This window comes from Tyto alba, unplaced genomic scaffold, assembly GCF_018691265.1.
Source record: "Tyto alba isolate M040663 unplaced genomic scaffold, T.alba_DEE_v4.0 Super-Scaffold_2, whole genome shotgun sequence".
Lineage (NCBI taxonomy): Eukaryota > Metazoa > Chordata > Aves > Strigiformes > Tytonidae > Tyto > Tyto alba.
The window spans coordinates 70,303,977-70,328,731 of record NW_024881282.1 but is presented as its reverse complement, the minus strand read 5'-3'; positions in this window follow the sequence as shown (position 1 = coordinate 70,328,731).

The window sequence follows — 24,755 nt, the reverse complement described above, 5'->3', positions numbered from 1 at the left end:
CCACCATTTGGGACTGTATTAGCTTTCTACTTAAGTGATGTGACAGATTTTTAGAAAACCCTGTAATACCAGTATTAATATTCATTACAATAATTAATACCTTCTGTGTTACCATTGTATCAAGAAGCAAGTATATTAGGTTAACTAAGTGAGGCAATAGGCTTTACAAAACTAAAGCAGCATATTGTGTGACTTGAACATATCGTAAAATCAGAAATGTGTCTGAACCCTGATGTTCAAATCCAAATCTGAATATTCTCCCACTTAGGAACATTTTAATGTCATGCTGCCATATGACACATGTTCATAAGGCTCTTTGCTAAGACTGAAGAATCTCATTTTTCTGTGGAGATTGTTCTTAAGCTTTTAGAGTTTGCTAGCAGATGTTCCACATAAGTCCCTTTGTAGATTAAAGTGAAATAGCTAAAGGATCATTCTGATCCTTTCTCACAGGGATAGTAGTGATTATGGATATCAATTAGACCTTTCCTAGACCTGGACTTCAGTCCTAAGAATAAGATTCCTGATTCAAATGATTGTTTGAATGCTGACATACCAAATGTGCATTTTATGTTGCCTATTCAAGGTGACAACTGGCTATCCTCTATTTCCAAAATTAGTGACTTGTCTATCTTGACGTGATGTCATACTCAGGTCTAATGTCAAGGAAGTGATGGTTATAAAAAGTTACATAAAGGAAGAGGCTCTATGTCACCTCACTCTGTTTATTTGGCTTGAAGGCAAAGCATAAATCTTAATAAATCTGTCAAAATAATATTTTGACAGATTCAGATATCTGTACTTGGAGGTATACAAGAAAATCAGATAGTATTTCATAACTGATTTTAAAAGCATAGTCACTAGTTCAAGGAGAAACAACAGAGATTGGTACCATTTTTTTTCTTCCACTTTGTATTGTGTGAATATGAACAAGCTTATTCAGAAATACTGATCATCCGGATGCTATAAATAGTTTACTGATAAGGATATTAGAAGCTTTTCATGTTACTGTTCAACTGCAGCAAATTCTAACCTACATTATATAAAGCACCCAGAGAAAGGGTAATTCTTTCCCTTTGGATGCTCAGAGTACTTGAGCTAGTGAAATGCAGGGGTTCAGAAGAATGAATAGCAGCAGGATTCTTCACAAACTCTTCAGGTCTTATAAGAATCCACTAAGAAATAAGACCTAATGCCAGTACTTCACACTGCTAACATTCTTATCCATTTCCTTTTCCGTATCCTTTCAGACCCACATAAGAATATAATGGTAAGATCGATACTTTTTCTATATGGAAATTATTATATTTGTTTGGTTTTCTGCATCAGTTGCATTGGTAAATGTATTCTTATTGTACCCAATGATACTTATTAAGCTAGTAGACTTTAGGAGAGTACTTTCATATATTTCAGTGGTAGACCCTTCATAAACATCCTTGCCCCTCACTTCTCTTGTTCTTTTGTTCTTCCTTGCATCCCCTCAAAGACATGACACAATTGATTGCAAAAATACCAAAAAAAAAAAATAACTCTGGTTCAGCATACAGTCTTGTCAACCCCACAACCACACAAACAGTTATACCACCACAGATGAAAAATCAGCATTTTTCAAATGAGAAATTCAGGTTTAGGAAGCAGTATCTGCATAAACTGGCACTGCTGTCAAAAGCAGTAGCATGGCCTAAGGCTAGTTATCTATATCCCTCAGGCACAGTATACTTGAGAGTCATTCAAATGCAAGCACCAACAGGATGGCTGCAGCTGGAGGGAAAGATACCCAGATTGTCATCAAGATCTCAGCAGGCAATGAAAAATGACAACAAAAAAGACAAAAGGCAAAAAGACATTTGCTTGCTGAGTTGCAAGTATGATTTTTCATTGCTAAATTTGAAAAAGAAGTTTCAGATAAGTCTGCTTGAGGAGACAGAAGGGACTCCAGAGCCAGAAAGATATGAGAGACCTACCATGTCTACCTCAGGGCCATAGGGGGAAGTCCCAAGAGAATCCTCTTGAAGAGCTGAGGGTCACCACTGCTCCACATGTGTGGATTGCACACATTAGGCAGAGACTATCTGCTTAAGGAGTTTGTCTAAATTTTTATCTAGCTTCTAGAGAAATGTGTCATTGTAAAAGATAAAAAAACAAACAAACAAACAAACAAACAAACTGTAAACTTCCTGTGGATTGAGAAGATATATGGAACACACCTACATTCTCATGCCATCTACCAGCCCTGCCAAATTAAAGAGATGGATAAAGAGGTTGGAAGACCTTGGAGTGGAGCATGGAGCAAGAGGGTAATGACTTTTCCCATTCTCCCCATTTTTCCCAAAGGCTTCTTATGGTCACACCTGTATATCTACATAAAGCAGTATATCCTCTTCTTCCTCCAAAACTATAGGGTCCAGGGCACACCATCATGCCCTGGGGGCTCTTTTCCGTTTGCCAGAGAGCCCGAACTCCACTCCTTTGGTAGCAGTATATCCCAGAGTCAGTGAAGCATGTCAATAGTAAAAAAGTGCATAACTATTAACTAAAAGAAGGATGTTTAATGTTTGTGCCCATGTATGCATGTATATGCATGTGTAAGAAAAATCTAGGAGAAAACTTCTGCCTAAGGTCAAATACCTTTCTTTCTTACTGTGCTGGTTTTGGCTGAGATAGAGTTAATTTTCTTCACAGCAGCTAGTATGGGGCTATGTTTTGGATCTGTGCTGAAAACAGTGTCAATAGTTAAGGGATGTTTTTGGTATTGCTGAGCAGTGCTTACACAGTCAAGGCCTTTTCTGCCCCTCACCCCACCCCACCAGCGAGCAGGCTGGAAGTGCACAAGGAGTTGGGAGGGGACACAGCTGGGATAGCTGACCCCAATTGACCAAAGGAATATTCCATACCATATGACGTTATGCTCAGAATATAAAGCTGGGGGAAGAAGAAGGAGGGGAGGGTGTTCGGAGTGATAGTGTGTGTCTTCCCCAGTAGCTGTTACATGTGATGGAGCCCAGCTGTTCTGGAGATGTCTGAGCACCTGCCTGTTGGTGGGAATTGGTGAATGAATTTCTTGTTTTGCTTTGCTTGAGCATGCAGCTTCTGCTTTAGCTATTAAATTGTCTTTATCTCAACCCATGAGTTTTCTCACTTTTATTCTTCTGATTCTCTCCCCAATCCCACCTAATAGGGGAGTGAGTGAGTGGCTGTGAGGTGTTTAGTTGCCAGCTCAGGTTAAACCATGACACTTACTCATGGTTTCTTTTCACATATACAGACCTTTGGCAAAGAATGAGCCATTACAGACAGTTCCTACAGAATAGCACTCCCAGATTCTCCATAAGAGTTATTCAAGGACAGAGGAATTTTTACTTTCTAGGTAGAAATCAGAAAATTTAAAAGGTAGCCAAGTTTAGGTTTCTACAACCCTGAAAGTAGAAAGACTATTATTGTCAAGAAAACCTCCAACTTTGGTGTGTTAGTAGATAGAAAACTCACTGTGAGCCAGAAATGTGCCCTCACAGCCCAGAAAGACAACTGTATCCTGGGCTGCATCAAGAGAATTGTGGCCAGCAGGTCGAGGGAGGTGATTCTTCCGCTCTACTCCACTCTCATGAGACCCCACATGCAGTATTGTGTCCAACTCTGGGGCCCACAACATAAGGACATGGACCTGTTGGAGCAGGTGCAGAAGAGGGACACAAAAATGATCAGGGGATTGGAGCACCTCCCCTGGGGGGACAGGCTGAAAGAGTTGGGGTTGTTCAGCCTGGAGAAGAGAAGTCTCCAGGGAGACCTTATTGCAGCCTTTCAGTACTTGAAGGGGGCCTACGGGAAAGGTGGAGAGGGATTCTTTATCAGGGAGCTTAGTGATAGGTCAAGGGGTAACACTTTAAACTGGAAGAGGGTAGATTTAGATTAGATATAAGGAAAAAAATATTTTCTGTGAGAATGATGAGACACTGGCACAGGCTGCCAGAGAGTTGTGGCTGCCCCCTCCTTGGAAGTGTTCAAAGCCAGGTTGGACGGGGCTTTGAGCAACCTGATCTAGTGGAAGGTGTCCCTGCCCATCGCAGGGGGGCTGGAACTAGGTGATCTTTAAGGTGCCTTCCAACCCAAGCCATTCTATGAACTCCTAAATTAGTTTCTTCATAACTGACACAGAGCTAATGAGATTGTAATGTGATTTTATTGATCATCATACAGGATGGCTTGGAGAGTTCCTCTATGACTAGCTATCAAAATAAAAATTTTTGTGGGAGCCTTTATCTGATAGTATATTACCATTAATTTTCTGTTGTTTATACAGTTAGTAATAGGATGTACATTTACACAATATGCATTTAAGAAAATCTAAGCATAACAACTTACATTTAATATGTTTAATCTTTAATCACAGATACCACAGAATCTTGCACAAACCTCCAGTGTTTCCTCATACTTAACACAAGAAATATTCTATAAGCAACTGATTACACCATCATGTTTTATGAAAGTTGCTGAAGGAAAAAAGATTATCCTTTCCATCTCCCTCATAAGTGTCAGCTCAGATGGGACCTCAGAGAACTATTTTTGCCAAATATTGCAGACTCTATTTGGGTTCCTAATCAATTAAGACCAGGAGAACACCACATAACTTAGACATACAAAGCCAATTTCAGTGTTTGTATTGTTCTTTTAGGTATCCTTTTTGAGCACTTCTTGACTTCAAAAGAGAAGGCTTGATGAACAGTTTAGGAAGCATTTTTTAACATGATAATGCTAAAATACAGTACATAAGAGAAGTCATATATTCTAAAGACTTCCTAAAGCCATAAGAATTTATGGGTTTGGTAGATTGTCTTAAAAGATCAATTAAGCCTGCCATGATTAAGGGGTTTGCGTAATTTTTGCTTACAAATTGTGCACACACCCCCAGTACAGGTAATAAAACATTATCTTGGCAGACTTTATGTGCTTTTGTATTATTTGGAAAATGCTTGTATGCACTGGCAATTGGGCATGCCCTAAGAGGGACATTTATCTTTTCAGAAAGATAGTGGAAAAACGACCACCTTGTCTGCTTTCAGATTTCAAATGACTTTAACACTAATACAATCAAAATCTGAAATTTTATTTAAATTTATGTTTAGCCATTGAATGTGAGAGCAATAGTATCAGTGGAAAGTATTTGTTACAGCTATACAACATATAACAAGGCGGTATAATCTCTAGTTATATTAAATTTACATGTTCAAGTTCTGAAAAAATTAGTTGTATATCTGTCAAGATAATTATTGTTGCAGAGAATGAACTTAGTAATTTGAGTAAAAAATATATGTAGGAGGTAAAAAAAGTAAACTTGGGCTCTGCCTTATTTGAGAAATATGGTAACATGCAGAAAACAAAATATCACTTTTCAGTCATTTTATTGGTTCACATTTTGTCATACATGAAAACATAAAGCCTTAGAAGGAAGATCCCCCCCAAGTTGAAATTCATCTCATTCAACTATAAACATCTCCAGTGTACAACTCTACAGATTTTTTAGTTAACAAACATTTTTAAAATCAGTGGAAAGAAATAGAGATTTCTCTGGCAAATTTCATGGCTTTCCAAAGCCACTTAATATATAAGAAGAATCATGTGCTGACAATTTGATCCAACAACATATAAAGGCAGTGTAGACAAAAAGGTTATATGTAAGAGGATTACATATTGTGCATCTAAAATTGGGTCCTCTCCTAAGGAGAAACTCTTTCAAGGACCCCATGGAAGTAGTTTTAAGAATAATGATTAGAGCAAATTCACAACAATCAGGACACAGATTTCAACACAATTATTCTCAATGGACCTCATTTTTTTCCCAACTTTCTGTAAACACTTTTCAGCCCAAATCTCCTCTACAAGATATTATTCCCAGTCTCTTTATAATAATGAGCCACCTGCAAAAGCAAGTTTGCAAAATCCAAAGTTGATTAATTTAGTTTTGTATCAGATTAACTGTCCTATCTCCCCTGACTGATTACAAAGGGAACTTATAACAACAGAAAAGTTAATGTTCCCCAGCCAGATGAGTCTTACAAACTGTTCTATGACAACTGTCATAAGAGAACAATCATTTACAAGGTTATGACCAAATGAAGTTCAAAGCGTTGAATTATCTACTAAATAATTAAATGCCAGCTGCAACTTCCAGATATGGAAGCAGTGACTGTACAACTACCTTAGATTCATACAGTATTCCCTGGAGAAAAATACATGTGCCTGAATTGCATGCATAAGAGATCCAGTGCCTTTGGCCTGTGTCAAATTTAGTGTGTGTGAACTAACTGTACAATGTGTGAGCAGTAAAACTGACACTGCTGGGAATTCACACAGACACAGAAAAGCCATCTAGTGACTCCCAGAAGCTCCTCATAGGCTGACTGATGTCCTGAAATCTGTATAAATAAAAAACATGCTCATACGTCTCCTGAATAAGCTAACATTAAAAAAAAAAAAAAAAAAAAAAAAAAAGCAAAAAACAGAAGATAGAACCTGAGAAATCCAGCTGCACGGTAATCTTGGTTTGTGATAAAAATAATCTTGATCTTGAACATGATGTTGTTTACCATGAAAATAGTACCAGAAAATTTACCAGAAAGAAGATGCTTAAAATCCTCAAAATGTTAAAAAAAGTGCCTTCCCAGTCACCAGGAGGGAGGCTTCGCAAAAAAAAACAATACTACTCCATAGAATGTATTTACATTGATAATAAGTGCCAGAGAACAACAATTGAATATGCTGCCAGTGTTAATGCAAAATTGCAGCACAGTGGATGCATTTGAATGGGTGGAGTTCTTTCTGTAGCTCATGACCACTTCTGCCTCCTAAAAGCAATTATCACTTACCCAGCAGGAAAGATTACAACGACTAGGAAATTCTGGTAGCTTCTTTGTTCCTTTCCAGTCCCTCCCACCCCCCAAATGAATTAAAATCATCAGATCTTCTTTTCAACATTTTGCATTAAACTAGAGCAATATTCCTATATTAAAATCTTACATTATTTGTGCTGGCTCAAAAAACACTCTATTTAATCCTGGATCAAGTCAGATTAATGTTAATCTCTGAATTTGACTATAGTGTTATTTCTGATAGGAGTTTTATGTGAATCCGTACTTCCATGGGGTAGATTTTATCTAAAATTTTTATTATGACTGTATATAACCACAGTTTTTATACTATTATTATACTGTTATTATTGATATTATTTTTTTTCACTAAAAGAAAATGTAACATAGTTGTTTCATGTTAGTTACCTAGTAAAAATAAAACTTAGATACTTTCATAAATGCAAGAACTAAACTCATTAATTTATACTGGTTTTGCAATAAGTAGCAGTTAACAGGCCCTTAGAGTTAATAATGCTGTATTCTACTGCTACTTCGAGTGTGGTCTTAGGCAAATCACTTCACCTCTCCAAGCCTTTCAATCTCCACCCAGAAAAAGAGGCTAATAATACTTATCTACCTCAAAGGTGATATTAGGCTTAATTCATTACTGTTTATAAAAGAGCTGATAAACATCTGGTTTCCAGAATATACTGTCCATTATCACTAATGGATTAGCTCCTATTCGATACACTACATGAGTTCAAGGTCTTTATGACATTTGCACTTAACTGGAGCTGAACAACTCTGGCTCTCAATTGCAAAATGTCCGGAAAGACTTTAATTTTCATTTTTAGCCTGCAGAACAAATACGAACTTTGAATGGATATGTCTCAACCAAATGTTGTTCTTAACAAACAATATTTTTTCTATATGCTGATCCCCACAAACAAATAGCTCTTGCATCCTTACTTTTATGAAGTTCAGCATTATTCATACTATGAACCATGTCAGAGTAAATTAAATATATGTTCTTGTGTTTACAAGTACAGGCTGGCTTCTTGACAAGAAGAGAAAAGGGTACAAAAATAATATATTGAGGTGAAACTGTAGCACACAAATTAATCTTCTGTCTCCCAAAAATACAAAATGTAATATTAGTGCTTAGCAATTGTCAGAGAAATTACCCTGCATCGTTTCTTTGGGGTTTCATGTACTTTCTAGTCACAATACTATATCATTACACTAAAATGAGAGTCAACCAACCCATAAGGAACCAGAGACATGACACTTGCCCATATGCACAGGACTTGAAAAGGAAATGTGGGAGTGTGTTTCCAAGCACAGTAGGAATGGGGATCCTAATGGATCCAGAAGATAACAAAGGTAACAAATTTCTTTTAAGAGACAGAACATGCTCTACAGGCTGAATTCAAGGAAATTTGAGCCTTTGAGAGGAATACTGTGATGACAGCCAAGAGCCAGTATTTAGGGGAAACTGAGAATTTAACAGAGGATGCTGAGGTCTAACCAACTCACAGACATTCAGGCAACTGATCTGTATTACATGGCCTCTTCAAATGGCTCCTAGCTTACGTGTCCTTTAGTGTCAGTGCATCGTAGCAGCTCCAGGGAAGCTCTGAGCTCAGCCAGAGGTCCGCAAAACTGCAAGATCAGTAAGATGGATCTTTCTTTGCGGAGCAAAACTGTCCAGTCTCTGCTGAGCTCAAATCTTTGTAGAATCTATGATTCAATAAACTCTGTCAACATGGGTAAAATCTTCTTGTTCCAGAAGCAGACAATAAGACAACAGTTTCCATCTTTCCACAAACAGGTACAGTAATTTGGGAGTCAGCCTTCTCCACTGCGCTTGCAGATCCTCAGAGGACACTGTGGAGGACCGAGAGTTCCTGCAAATATTACAAATAGAAATGTCTATCACATAAATTAAAATATGAAGGTTAATCATTGAGCTTAGGCAGAAGACCTCTTCTTCCTTCACAAAGTAGAGAGCTGGGGAATCAAGAGATAAATAGTTTTACATGGATATAATGATTCATCACCAATAAGTCTTAGTCTGGTGAATGCCTTCATGCCCAGGTCATTAGAGGAGGGAGGCAGTTGCAGTTTAAAGGCATGCAGGTAGTCCATAACACCTCCAAATGTGCATTTACTAAAAAATGCAACAACTATGATCATTCAGACAGTCTTGTCCATACACCATCAGGCACACAACAAAGCCCACTCAGTGCCAGATGGCCAGAACACTTTAGCATCCCTGTGCCCACTGCACTGGTTAAATGCCAGGCACACTCATGCAGTTTGCCTCCAGATAATCAGGAAAACGATGGGGTTAGAAAATCAGCAGGATATAGACATACTGGGCATGTGACCTCTCCTATAGGTACTGTTTTACTGGGGTATAGTCTTATACTTAATCCGTGTTGATCAGTTTATACTTCTTGAGAGTCCTCGGGGTTTTTTAAACTGAACAACTTCCATTCTTCTATGATTTTTCTCTATTCATTGTGAGACAATGTGCCCGTCTTCCTTTTCTTGTTCTAGTACTAGAAATCATGTCAGGACTACCTGCACTTGAGTAATTCAGTCAGAGACCTCACTATAGTCTGAGTAGTAGGGGTTAATTGCAATGTGGACTTCAGCTGGCTGAAACACCATAGGGGCTCTAATCCAGTCCTAGACATATCAACATATCAGGTAGCACTTGAGTCACAATGGCCTCTTGTGAACAGGACAGAAACTAGGAATAATTGCTAAAAAGTATGCAGGCTAACCCTGAAGTAAAAACCTACTCAAAAGATAGCAGTAGTGGATTTTATTTCTTTGTATTTTCACTGAGACTAATCTGGCTATGATGAAGTATGAGTATCTCAGAGAAGGGAAAAAGTTATTCAGATTCCCTCCTTCAGTTCTTTTTTCCTAAGATCTGTTATACTCAAAATCTTGTTATGAGAAAAAGGGAACATATCATATATACAGAGTCAAGTGGAAAGCCCATGCCCTTTCATTAGGAACAACAAAATTTACCATCATCATTGGAAAGTGGTGTCTCTGAAATGTGTAGATGTGGAACTACTTTTCCTAAATTCAGTGTTGCAGTATGTGCTTATTCCAAAGAGAAATTAGGTAACTTTAGCACAACCCTGGAAATAAATTATCAAGAAGCAACTGGTTTCTTGTTCTCCTCTTTATTCAGTACAAGGCTGATACTAATATTTCCCCTCAACTGAATTTGTCAGTGTGCAAAGAGAGGAAAACATGCCCATACATATATTAAATTTTCCACTCTGTAAATTTTGTCTTGGATTAATTACTGGTAGCTTGTCCAGGGAACCTAAACAAAAGCTGTGAATCATGTTGGTTTTGTATGTTATTTTGTCTACATGGCCAAATTAGTTATTTGCCCACAATGTATGTAAGTCATTTCTCTCCCAGATTTACTCCTCTAATCTGGATGTGTTCTGGGTATATAGGTCATTCCAGACAGTCTTTACATTAAGCAGTATGGATTAAATAATACCATGTTTAGCTTGCACTGTGCTCTGCAGTTCATCAATATCCTCCTTCTGACATAGACGTGTCACATAACAGGGTATATAAATACTATAATACTGCCACTCAGAAAAGTTACAGAAAGTTGCTTTTAATCTATTCTGTGGTCTATGCATTCTGTTTGGTTTTGTTCTGACATACCCACTCCCAGAGTCAAACTCAGAGTACAATGATGGAGAATTTAATCTAGTCTGGTTTATTTATTTCTCAAAAGATGAAGGCAGCTTTAGGAAAACATAAGTTTAAATTTTTCAGCAAGGAAGACTGAATTCATCAAAGCACTGTGCTTCCTGTCTGGTAACAGGATTCCTATGAAGATAGCCAAAAAATCCCTGTTATATACCTCTTAAAAGAGTATATTTCTTATTACCAAGAATGCAATGTTTTTGCACTGACTTAACATTTCACAGCAAGCATTTTTTTTTTCCAGAGCAAGTAGTCTGATTTCCATTCCTGTCACATTCTCCATTTCACAAAAAGTATTTTCACAATGTTCCAACTAATAACTGATTAAACCAACAGCAGAAACAGAATTTTTTGTTTATTATTTTCTTTCCTGACATCCGATGACTATGCAGACATAAGGTACTCTACCTTCCTTTGAAATGGCATTATTCATGAGTATGAGCTTCTGCTTCTAATTTAAATACTCAAGACTTCTACCATTTTATTTTTGTTTTCAAATGGCTTCTGTATTACAGTTTGTTTTGGGGGCATTTTTCATATCAGCAGGGTAAGATTAGCATTGACATTTGTCATGAGCTATTGAAGAGACAGCAGGAATGCAGTGTTAATGTTGATAGCAGTTTTCGATTTCCATCATACCAGCCTCAGAGTTCCTGCTGACATTATAACACTAACTCAAATATTAACATAAAATATTGAAAATACCATATGGATGTTGTTTGTGAATACTTACTGAGAATGTTGAAGAGATGTTTTGCTCACAATAAATATTTATAACTTTGTGTGAAACGGCACGGACATTAACTGTAAAAAAGGACTTTCATCAGAGCATTGAAGTTGTGGCAAATCCCTCCATTTAGTGAAAGCACATTAAAATTCAGCAGTAGTTTTCACTTAAATGGCCTGATTCTCCACTGCTGTGAACTTTGTACAGTAATTCATACCATGCCAGTAAGGCTATCATATTACAATGGGAAGATTTACAAAGACATAAGCGGTCACATGACACAGGGTAAAGGAGAACCAAACAGAAACATTTTGCAATGATGGTTTTGTGATAAAGTTGTTAGAACAAGACTGCACTAGATACCACTTACTTTGTTTCTGAATACAGACAAGTCTCTTAGGCTTAAATCCTGGTCTCACTGAAGTTGAAAGGAAAACATCCTTTTATATCTGATGGAGAGAATGGGTCTTTAAAAACATAGCTCATTTTACAGATGTAGACACTGTAAAGGTCAGTAAACAAGTTAAAATATGTAAATTTTTTAACTTAGTCTATAAAAGAGGAAGTTTGATGAGGATCTATTCTCACTTCAGTGAAGACAGTATGTTATCATCTCGTTTTCATAATGGGAAAAACAAACAGAACCCCAACAGTAACTTCTTCACAATATTCTTGTAAGCACAAAATTCAAGGATAGCATGACACTGAGGCACTACACAAGTGGTAGAAACCACAGCTATACCTAAGTCAGTTGACTCTTTCCAACTTAATGTGCACAAATTTGTGAGTATGGTAATGCCAGCCTGCACTGCAAAGGTCACAGAATTACACTAGTCAAGCTTCAAAATCTCTTTTCTACCTATCATAGGTGGAAGACTGGTGTCAACATGACTTTTACACCTGGGAAATTGACATAAAGTGAAATACAAAAGGTCTGGTTAATGCAAGGAGTCCAGGCTCTAAACACTCCTGAATTACAGAGACACCTTGTCTATAATGCCAGATCTCTTTTCTGAGCTTGAAAGTCAGGTCCCAGAACTAAGGCTTTTATCTATTTATTTATCTATTTTAAAAAACACTCTGCAGTTCAGAAGTAGAAGTTTGGTTGCAACCTAACTCTTCCTTCCATTCTGTGAATGGTATTGCTATACTTAGGCTGACATTTCATACACTAAGGCTTGGGAATATTGTACATTAAGCCTGCCACACTCTCTTTTTCACAGGGCAGGAAATGCACCCATTGATGCCAGCGCTCATATTCTGCTGTTGGGGATGGCATTCTGCACCTTCAACCATGGAAATAGTGACCAACTAAGCCATTTATTCTGCTGCTGGTATATTTTAGCTATTCTGACTGTTCAGTGAAATATTTTTTTTTTAATGAACATTCTGAACTGTCATCTTGCAGTTTATAATTTCATGCATCTATATATGTTCTTTGGATCCCTTTAATGTATATATATTCCTTTGAATCCCCTTATATAAATATAAATGTATAAAAATATAGTTATTTTACTGATAAAAGTTTGCCCTCGTCAATACAGCTTATTGAGTTCTGGCCAAAGCCCTGATAGAATTAGATCTGGCCAGGGACATCAAGGACAATAAGCAAAGCTTCTATAGGTACGTCAGTGATAAAAGGAGTACAAGGAAGAATGAGGTCCTCTCCAGAAGGAAACAAGAGACATCGTTAGCCAGGATATGGAGAAGGCTGAGGTATTCAATGGCTTTTTTTGCCTCAGTCATCTCTAGCCAGTGCTCCAGCCATAACACCCAAGAGGCAGAAGGCAAAGGCAGGGACTGGGAGAAAGAAGAACTGCCCACTGTAAGAGAAGATCAGGTTTCAGACCATCTAAGGAACCTGAAGGTGCACAAGTCCATGAGACTTGATGAGATGCATCCATGGGTCCTGAGGGAACTGATGGATGAAGTGGCTAAGCCACGATCCGTCATTTGTGAGCAGTGTGTTAGTCCAGCAAAACTCCCACTGACTGAAAAAGGGGAAACATAAGCCCCATTTTTAAAAAGGGATAAAAGGAAGACTTGAGGAACTACAGGCCAGTCAGTATTAACTCTGTGCCTGACAAGACCATGGAGTGGATCCTCCATGAAACTATGCTCACACACATGGAAAATAAGGAGATGACTGGGGACAGCCAACATGGATTCACTAAGGACAAATCATGCCTGACAAACTTGGTGACCTTCTAAGATGGGGTTACAGCATTGGTGGATAATGGAAGAGCAACTGATGTCATCTACCTGGACTTGTGCAAAGCATTTGACACTGTCCCACACAACATCCTTGTCTCTAAATGGGAGAGACATGAATTTGAGGGATGGATCATTCGGTGGATAAGGAATAGGCTGGATGGTCACAATCAAAGAGTTGTGGTCAACAGCTTGATGTCTAAGTGGAGAGAAGTGACGAGTGACATTCTTAAGGGGTCAGTATTGGGAGTGGTGCTATTTAACATCTTTGTTGGCGACATGGATTGTGGGATTGACTACACCTTCAACAAATTTTCTGATGACACCAAGCTGTGTGATGCAATCAACTTGCTGGAGGGAAGGGATGTCATCCAGAGGGACTTTGACAGGTTTGAGAAGTGGGCCCATGTGAACCTCATGAAGTTCAACAAGGCCAAGTACAAGGTCCTGCACATGGGTCAGGGTAATACCAAGCACAAATATAGGCTGGGCAAAGAGCGGATTCAGAGCAGCCCTGTGGAGAAGGACTTAGGGGTATTAGTAGATGGAAAACTAACTATGAGCCACCAATGTGTGATCATGACCCAGAAAGTCAACCATATCCTGGACTGCATCAAGAAAATTGTAGCTAGCAGGTCAAAGGAGGGGATTCTCCCTCTCTACTCTACTCTTGTGAAACCCCACCTGGACTACTGTGTTGGACTCTGTGGGCCTCAACACAAGAAGGACATGGACCTGCTTAAGTGGGTCCAGAGGAGGCCATGAAGATGATCGGGGTACTGGAGCACCTGACCTATAAGAACAGGCTGAGAGAGTTGGGGTTGTTCAGCCTGCAGAAGAGAAGACTCTGGGGAGATCTTATAGTGGCCTTCCAGTACTTAAAGAGGGCCTACAGGAAAGGTGGGGAGGGACTCTTTATCAGGTAGCTTAGTGAAAGAATGAAGAGTAACAGTTTTAAACTGAAAGAAGGTAAATTTAGATTAGATATAAGGAAAACATTCTTTGCGAGGATGGTGATCCTTTGTGAGGATGGTGAGACACTGGCACAGGTTGCCCAGAGAAGTTATGGCTGCCCCCTCCCTGGAAGTGTTCAAGGCCAGGTTGGACAGGCTTGGAGCAACCTGATCTAGTGGAAGGTGTCCCTGCCATGTCAGACATGTTGAAACTAGATGATTTTTAAGGCCCCTTCCAACCCAATCCTTTCTATGATTCTCTGATTCCATGCTGGCTTGAGTTTAGGATGCCACCTGCTTCTGCTTGAGCTTGTGCATATTGATCAGTATCACATGGACTCACACAGCAGGCTCTTGTCTCCTTTGACACCTGTTAGCCAGAGGTTGCTCTAGAGAGCAGTTTCTGCAGAGATCTATGTTCCTACTAAAGCGGGGTTTAAATACGTTCAAACAGTAACTTCTTGAAGAAATTGAGGAAATCATCCACAAGCAATCATACACCATGCAGGTATTCAGGCTAACAGGCAAAAAAACTTCTTTTTCACTGTAACAATTTCCTGACAGTCCTTTATAAAGCAGAAAGACCCTGTCATTACATTAGCAGAAAATTTGTTGGAAAGAACCTATTGATCTAATTCAAACACAGCATAATATATTTTATTTTTTATTCAAGCCTCATCTACTCCAGAAGCATGAAATACCTGATTTTTTTTTTATTTATTTATGTTTAAGCTATAAGAGCTCTGTTTACTATTAAGGAAGATACAGAAATGTAGATATATCAAATGAGAAATAGATGTAACGCACATTAACAATAATGTGAGTTTTCTGCATAGAAGTTTGGAACAAAACACTTCTGTTACTTTTGGAAGTATTTTTTTCTTTATTATGTGCAAATCCTCTAAAGCAATAGATATGCCTTACGACCAGCTCTCTCAGTACAAAGTAGTCAAACCAATATAAATATGATTTTATTTTAAAAAGTGGGTTTGAGCTGAAAACCAGTGAGTTGTGGCTCAGTGATAAACCCTGGCAAATGGGGTTTATAATGGAAACACTGATTCCCTGCCCTCATGGCACTATTGTTATCTATTGCATTGCACATTAAACACACATATCACCTGATAAATACATACCATGTTAAATCTGATTAAACTTTTACTGAATCAAACAGACAAGGAGTTGAACATGATAAACAAGCTCCTGTATCTGATCCATCAGTTTCAGAAACAGATAAGTAAACAACTGAACATGATACAGTACATCACTGTCAGGTGATTAAAGTCACCCCTTGGGAATTGCCATCCTCTGAGTAAAAGCTGTGGTTAGAAAAAGCCAGCCAGAATATTTTATTTATCTATTTTTAATTGGGTTCAAAAGCCTTTAATGAAACATTGTGAATTGACTAATATAAATACAAAGAGACTCCTACATTAACAGTACTCAAAAGAGTGTGTAGTTACTTACCTACTTCAACTTCTTCACCCTTGTCAATACGATCACTTCATTTATGCGGAATGGTTTACTCATTTTAATACATAAGTATATGTTAAATATTTTTTCAAGGATGACCCAAAAAGTGAAAGCTAGTCAGACCAGGAATGTATTTGGCCAGGAGATGGATCTTTACAAAATGAAGTGAAATTTCATTAAATTTATAATAGTAGGACCCACAGAAAGACTTTTCCTGCTGGAAGAAGATATTTTGGCAGGCCAGTTTTTCAGAAGTGTGAAAAGCTGCAGTGAAAAAAAGAACAGAGCTAACAGCAGGCTCCTGGAGAGGATGTGTTGTTAAACATGGTCTGGAAAGGTAAGAAGATTAGCTTCTGCAAGAGAGAATGGTGTGCTGATTATGTGTCATGTGAGGCTGAATGGTTGGATGCGAGAGTTAATATTTTATGGAAACATTCTAATTCTGTTCAGTATGTAGCTGGGCTTCATGTATTCCTTTGCTCTCATTTTTTTCTAAGTGCATTTCCCAGGTGCACTGGAATAAACCACCACTTTTAGCTGGTAGCATAATCAAATGAGAATACTCCACCTAGCTGCTGCGCATGTCAGTTCTGCACACTGGATTGTACTTTAAGTACCTATATTCTATGCTCTTTTTTCTACACATTACAGTCATGGTCTTCCCCACTCATTGATGTTCAGAGACGGAAAACTGTCATTTTGGCAAATGCCAGTCAGATCCTAGGACATCCATAATCTTGTTTTTTACTCTGGTCAGTGACTGGTCCCCAGAGCAAGGAGCAAAAATCAGCAGCATGGATCATTACAGATGGAACTAACCACAGTGAAGTGGCTGTTATCTAATGTCCTGACATGTATATTTTCATAAATAGATGTCTGTCTTTGACTAATCTAATAACAGTCCTATACTTATTGAGTCTGGCTAAATTGTAACTGCAATTCTCTCAACAAAGTGAGAGAAAATAAGAAAAAAATACATTTTTTTAAAATGGTTCTTTTTCTGTATTAATATATACTTTTAAATTTTGCTGATAGTCCTCGAGGAAAAATGTTGCCTGACTTTTACGTATTGATTAATACCTTCTCTTTCATTTATAGTTGTCGGATTCAGTTTTCTTCAGAAACTTTCAGATTTGATTATCCAGTCTCTGTTAACTCTAATGTCTAATGTATTTTCCCATGCAGTTTCATAGTATTAAAAAATTCCAAAGAAAGACTATTTTCATATATATAGTATGTTGATTCATTTAATAAAAGCCTATTGAAAATAAAAAGGTTACTCTTTACTCAAAAATTATTCTGGAATTTCTCTTTTATTTTGTATCATTTTATGAATAGTAAAAAATCTATTGTGGTATCTTGAAGAGCCTCCATTCAATTTTTCTCCATATATAATCTAATTTGATGGATAACCTGTCAAACAGGTATTTTGCCTGAGAGTTTGACAATATCTGACAAGTTTAGAGTACACTATTCAAACTTCTCTTCTGTAATCATATAATAATTTTAACCGCTCTTGTTATTTAACCATAAAACTTTGTTGGCTTGAAAGAACATCAATAAAAAAGGTCTCTCAATGGCATTAAATACAATAAGAAAAAAAATCTAGACAGATATTCACTATTCTACAACATATTTTGGGGGGATATTTTCCTTACAAACATATATATATGCACACACTTTTTAAACATATATTTAAAATAAAGCTGTGTATGCAAGGATTACTGAATATTATGAATCTGAACTCTCTAGGCATATATTTCCCTTCTCAACTCCTATAATTTCCAGGATTTTCAAATTCCAGTTTTTTAAGAAGCAGGTTTTAAGATTTATGCTTTTTTTTTTTTTTTTTTTTTTTTTTTTTTTAAGAAGAAGAAGAAGAAAAAATAGAAAAATAAGACATTTTCATCATCAAGAAGTTTCCTGAGATCATCCTTCCTGTGGTAGTTGCAGATAAGAATTGTTTTCCCAGACTACAAATAACCCACATGAGAAGCAGGATGCAATACTATGGCAGTGGGCCCAGAAGTGGGATGAGGATGAGGAACCACCTTCAAGCTAAGGATACATATATACCTTCTGGGAGAAGTGGAGCTGGTGGTAAAACTGGAGGTTTCTGAAGCAGTTATCAACACTCATTTCAGGATTCATCTTCAGCAGTTGCTTCAGAAACCAGCTGTGAGTGTACCATCTGCTTAAAAATGAACTGATATTCTTCAAACACGGTCTAAAGTCAGAATTTTAATGCATGAAAACATGGTTCACATTCAATTAAGCCTTTTCTTGTGTGATTTCTACAAACCCGTGTACAGACTATATTTTCACAGCTGCTTTATAACCATGATTTCTACATCTCTTTCCAACACATCCTGTAAGTAGTAACCTCAAGTTTTCATTAGTTGTGGCTGGCTATATTACCCAACCTTCAGAAAAAAAGGAAAAAAAATATACACAAACGATGTCTCATTGAAGTAAATGGAAACTCTGTTGTGATTTACTTCTGCTTTGGATCTAACTATAAACTTTCGATATTTTTTTGGAGAGAAGAGAATATTTGCAGATACAAAAAGAAATCCACAGATCTATATTCAGCTGACTCTTTTCTCATGACTGATGGCTTTATCACGTTTAGCATGCAATGCAACATCAAACTGAATGCCTTTCTTCTAGCTTTATTTTATAGGATATAACATATTTATTCAAGAATAATATTCTTGCCACATATTTGTTATTTCTCCTGTTTTGGTGTTCTGTTTTTTTTGGTTTTTTTTTTTTTTTTTTTTTTGTTGTTTTTTGTTTTTTGTTTTTTTTTTTCCTTGCTGTTTTGTTTTTTTTTGTTTTGTTTTGTTTTATGAAAATAAGGTCATGACATTGTATCCTAGCTGTCTAGTGTTTCAGAGAAAATAACTTTTCAGCAGAAACAAAAAAAGGTATCCCACATTATTCCTGTGTGAATGTTTGTGTCTCTGATTTGTAGTGGTTTGTTCTCCCTTTCAGTACCAACCCATGACGCAGATAGAAGAGCAGTGTTAAACATCTGAGCACTTCTTATCTGCCCAGCATATTCTGCTTCAGTCTGTCATGATGGTTATGAACAAGAAACATCACCTCACTGTCCAGAGGGAAAGGGGAACATCACCATAAGAAAAGGCAGCTGCCCATCACTTGCTAGATGAGCTCCAAAGAAATTGTGTCTACTGAGAAGAAGGGATTGTGTGAGAAGCATATCTCAAGGGTAAATGAACAGGCCAAACTGACAGAAAATCCCAACCTAAACAAAAGTTGTGTGCTAGTTAACCAACCATGCAGTAGTTTTTACTACTCTGTTGTCAGCTGCGCTATAGAAAAACAGTGAATCACAAAGACCTGGGAAAATAAATAAAGCAAATGGATGTAAAGAGTGGAATACGAGGAAGCATAATCACTGCATAATCAGGAAATAGAATTATTTATTGTGGATTTTGTATTTTTGAAAACCTAGAAGAAACTGAAAAATCACAAAATATTAAAAGCCATATAAAAAGGGGAAGAAAATGGCCCCTGTTGTACTTACAGCAAGATTTTGACATTCTACTTTTAAAAAGACAAATTCACTGTATAAACAGAGTGCAGTGTACACGTGCTATATTTCAAATTTTTTTGAATTCTATCACAGGAGACTATTTGAAAATGTTGAACCCCTGGCTTGTGCTGTTTATGCATAGATCTTAGATGCATGAACATGCCTTTATGTTCACATATGATTTGTATATGTACAGATAAATAAATAAAAATCTATTCATATATGCATATATGCACACACATATAAATATATATATCTGTGTCACCATACTGAATGCTAGAAATTATTGCATATTGGAAGAATTAAGCTATTCCTATGTGAGAGTTCTTCATCTCCACTATACATCTGTCACCTACAGTAAGTAGTCTAGTACAAGCCACAGTCAATTTAGTTTTATTGGGAACAGCTGTTTGAAGTTGGAGTCAAAAAGAGCAGAATTCAAGGGAATACACTCACTCAGACACAGACATACATGTAAAATTACCCTTATACTAGACCTGGGTACCAGAGACTGGGGCTCCTGAAGCTGACGGTGCTTGGCACCTTTGGCTTGGCACATGCAGCTAGAAAAAAACCCTGGTCACCTCTGACTTCGGTCCTTCAGTAGCTCCAGTGGCGCTGACTTTCTGCTGGGAGTTTTGAGATGGCCAAATCACGTCTTCTGGCTCACCCACACATTTTTGTGTTGGGAGATGCATCTCTTCAAAGCTGTCTCCCTCTGCTCCTTAGTGACTCAGCCCATCCTTGGCTATGTTCCAGTCACCCTTCCTCAGTAAGACATGAGGCGCTACAAAATTTACCTCTGCCTGTATAGCAAAAAACACATTGTTATACATCCTATAGAAGCTACATACTACAGAGATATTATTCATTCTCTAGTCATCCGTGTCTTTCCTGCAGGATGGTTTCTTGAAAGGACATGAACAGGCTGTTAATGATTAACATTCTTGAAATTATATCAAGACATTTTCTTTTCTATTCATAGTCAGATGGTAAAAAAACTTAGAGTGCTTTGATGCAACACAACTATGTCTGATGAATCTGGAAGCTAAGAGTGAGTCAGCCTTAAGTCATCTCACTGAGATAGAATGAACCAACAGTGGGTGAAGAACAGGTTTTTTTCTGGACAAACAGGCCTTGATGGGAGCATGTAATAACAGACTGTGAAGTTATGGCTGAGAAATTAATGTACAGATTGCAAACCACTCTGCCAAATTTACAATTCTTTTTCTGTAATAGCAAACTAAATGATATTGAGTTTAATTTGTTCATGTTAATCTCCTTTTAATGCTTTAAGGAAGACAAATATTTATCACCATGGAAATATCTCTGCACTGTTTCCTTTCAAACAAAACCAAAACCAAAATCAAAACCCTCTCAAACAAAACACCCCATCATGCACTGTTTTTTTAAGATGGGATTGGTCTAAGATTTTAACATGGATTTTTTTCTAAAATTGAATTAATCTATGATTTTTATGCCAAATTTCAGGCTAGAATAGAGTTTTATAGCTGAGCTATAATACATTGAAAAATTATGTTTGTAACAGAAATTATCACAGAGACCAGTGTATAGTAGCACTGTTGAGTAAACTAATAATAAATACACCTTGGTACTATGAAATAAATTTATTCTTTTAGTGTACTTTGAGCTCAAAGTTTTTCTTGCTGGCGAATATGCTGGGCTTATACATTTCTTTACTTATAATACAAAAATTTAAAATGAAAGCTGTAAAAGCAAAAATTATTGATTGTGGATGTTAGTATTTAACAAATAGGAAAGGGTTTAATTCTCAAGATTCATGATGGAGAGGTAGAATGGATTGCTGGAAGAGCAGACATTACTATGGCAGGTGATTTGTTTTTATTTACTTTTGCAAACATTGATTCACCATAAAAGTGGAGGCTAGTTTTATTGTTTAAATTAGTCTTGTGGAAATGTGGTTGGTTTAAAACATAAACAACTTCTAATGAGCAAGAGTGTTAAATATCTATGAAAAAATGTTAGAGAATAAAACCTCACATTTTACCCTTGATCAGCATTACATCCTATGGCTTTTTAACTCTATAACATGGAAAGGTAGATTTACTAGAGTTCCTTTTCAAAAAAGTCTAATCAAATCAGTAAATACTCGTCTTGTGTTTGAGCTCCGAAATTGCTTATAATTCACAGAGACCTCTGTACTTAATAAGTCTTGCAAGTGCAAAAAAAGAACCTAACCAAACAAAACAAAAAAAAAGTCACGATGTTGAAACTCTGTAAACACCTTTATTTGCAACTAAAATTTCAAATGGTCGCTACAAAGAGCTCCATATCACAAAAGTAGGGGGATGACCAAGAGCCGCCTTTTACTGAGAGAAAACAGGAACCTGAGAGAGGACTTTCCACAGGACAGCATACTCTAGGGCTCCCAGTTCCAATTGTCCCTCTCCACATTCACTTTTCTACATCTTATAGGAACATCAGTGCTTCTCTAGATCACTAACTGTGTTGTGGGAGGAGTATGATTTAATAAGTAATAAACCATCTTCAGTAAATGTTCCACTTCTGCTGCCTGGAAAATGGACAGTATCCTCACTCCTGAAGGGAATCCTAACAGAAAAAAGCTCCTTCCTGATATGTCTCATCGCAGTGTTATAGGACATATTAACATGTACAGCTGAGCACCAACATAAGTGGGACCGGCCCCATCAGTTGTATGAACAAACGTAGAAATAACCCCTTACCTTTCAAAATGTCCTGGATTTGAGTGAGTGGTGGTGTTTTAGGTAGCAGTGGAAGGGGCTAACAGTGGTGGCCCCCTGTGAGAAGCTTCTCGAATCTCCCCCAGCTCCAAGTTGGACCTACCTCTGCACCAAGGCCCAGGCAATCAGCTATGCCTCTGCAATAATGTATTTAAGAAGAGATCTGTGAGGAGGAGTTGGAGTTGTGAGGAACAGTTGCAACATCTATGTGAACACCAATGTCAGTGGAAGAATGGAGGAGGAAAGTGGAGGCGTGAGGTGTGCCAGAGCAGAGACCCCCCTGTATCCTGTGGTGAGATGGCAGGGTGGCCCCCCCTGCCACCCATGGAGGTCTATGGTGGAGCAGATGTCGACATACAGACTGTGGAGAGCCCCATGACATCTCAGGTGATTGAGCTCAAAGGAGTCTGAAACCTTGTAGGAAGAAACAGCCCCCGCTGCTAAAATTTGGGATTGGGACGATTGCAACGTGTGGGGGGTGTCCCACACTGGAGCAGATTGGGAAGGGCTGCAACCCATGGCAGGCACTCAAGTCAGAGAAAGTTTGTGGAGGACTGTCTCCTGTGAGAGGAGGACCATGCTGGTGCAGGGGGAAGAAGTTCCAGAAGCTTCCCCCCACTCCAAGATGGAAGAAATGGCATTGCTTACTGCACCCCACATCTCCTGTCCCCTGCACAGCTGGGTAGAGAAGGTAGAGATACCGTGAGCAAAGCTGAACCTGGGAAGAAGGGGGTGGGGGGTGGGGGGTGGGGGGGTGGGTAGGGGAGGTGTTTTCAAGATGTGGTAATGCTTCTCACTGTCCTACTCTGTCTGTTAAGTGTTGTTATGGTCTGTGTTAAATTTATGTTCTTTTTTTCTTCCCCTAACAAGTCTGTCTTGACAGTGACTACAGTGGGTGAGTCCTCTCTGTCCTTGTCTCAAATCCCAAGCCTTTGTTTATTTTCTCCTTCTCAGTGCTGGGGGAAGGGAGAAGAGAAGAGTGAGGACTGTGTAGTGCCCAGTTGCCCTCTGAGCTCAAATCATAATAGACAGTGAAATAGGTCAATCAGCCACAATTATTTATGGAACATTTTCAAAACTTTCCATGTTTGCTGTGACTTTCCATACTGTTTTTCTCTCAAGTTGTCCATAAGTAGTTTAGGTCTATCCAATAGATAGAGCTGGTCTCATTAGAATCACAATATGGTGCTAAACAGAGATAAATTGGGATTTTGGGAATGTTTCTTTTTGGGAAAAAAAAATCCTGTAGTTTTTCCACATTTTCACTGTTTAACATGCTAATAATCATGAAATGAGCCTCTTTTTGAAGTGTCTGATATTCTTATTGACAAGGGAACCATTTTTAGATAGTATATTCAGGAGGGTAATCAGTGATAGCAGCAGGTGTTTGGTCGTACAAAGTATGTAAGGGTACTAAAGGTGAAGCACCCCAAAATTTAAATACAACCAAGCACCCTTCTATACCACTGGTCTCCGCTGTGAAACCACAGGCATCCACAATAGTTTCTTCCTTGTCAATGAAATGCAACATCTAGTGCTTTAAGATTGTTTTTTATTAGTAAGGAAAACATCAAAATCAAACCTCAGGGTAGAATTGAAGAATTTATGTAACTACAATTAAGAATTCAGGAATCATATTGATGAGCAGGGTATAAATAGATTGATGTGTCACTATAGTGAAGACTCTTAATGTTATTTTACTGTGAAATAATTCTGGATTTCCCTGTCTCTGAATGCTGAATTCAAAAGAAGAAAAATATATTTGATGGAAGCAAATCAGAGATGAGATAATTTTAACTCAGTGAACTGAGACAGCTACATTGTTTCTAAAGTCTAATTTTAAGCTGTATTATTTACCCTAGAACCATTACAATCTATCATGTCATTGTGCTGCCATATAGACACACTAAATTCATACACTGAGTTCCTTGTTATTTTTTTTTTTAGATGATTGCTTACATACAATAGCTGCTTTTCAGGCAAAAATAATTCATTTAGGCATTTTTCCTTATGTTTAGAGAACATGACTGAGTCTGAATTACAGGCACTCAAAAATTAAAGCAATGTTAATATAGAGATATTATTAGGAGTGAGGAGATATCACCATAGTATTTCAATTAGTTGTACAGACTCTTCACTGTATTTCACAGCAAAGTCATGTAGATTCATTTATTTTTTTTTCTTTGTTTATCTATTTATATTTTGTACTACAGCAAGGCAAGTGGTGATCCAAGTCTGAATGTGATATGTAGAAAACATTCTCAGATCTGGAACTCCATAGCCCATCTCCCATCTGTCCTTGAGCAGCTTTACAGTTGCCCTTACCTACTCACAGATGTTTCCAGGATAAGTAGTTGTGGGTGCTGGTGACAGAAACCCATTTGCAGTTCCACTGCCACTAATGAGAAACAAAATATTATGTCACCTGTGCAAGCACCTGACATTGACATTAAAATGCATAGTGGAGATGAGGGAGGGGAGAGGAAG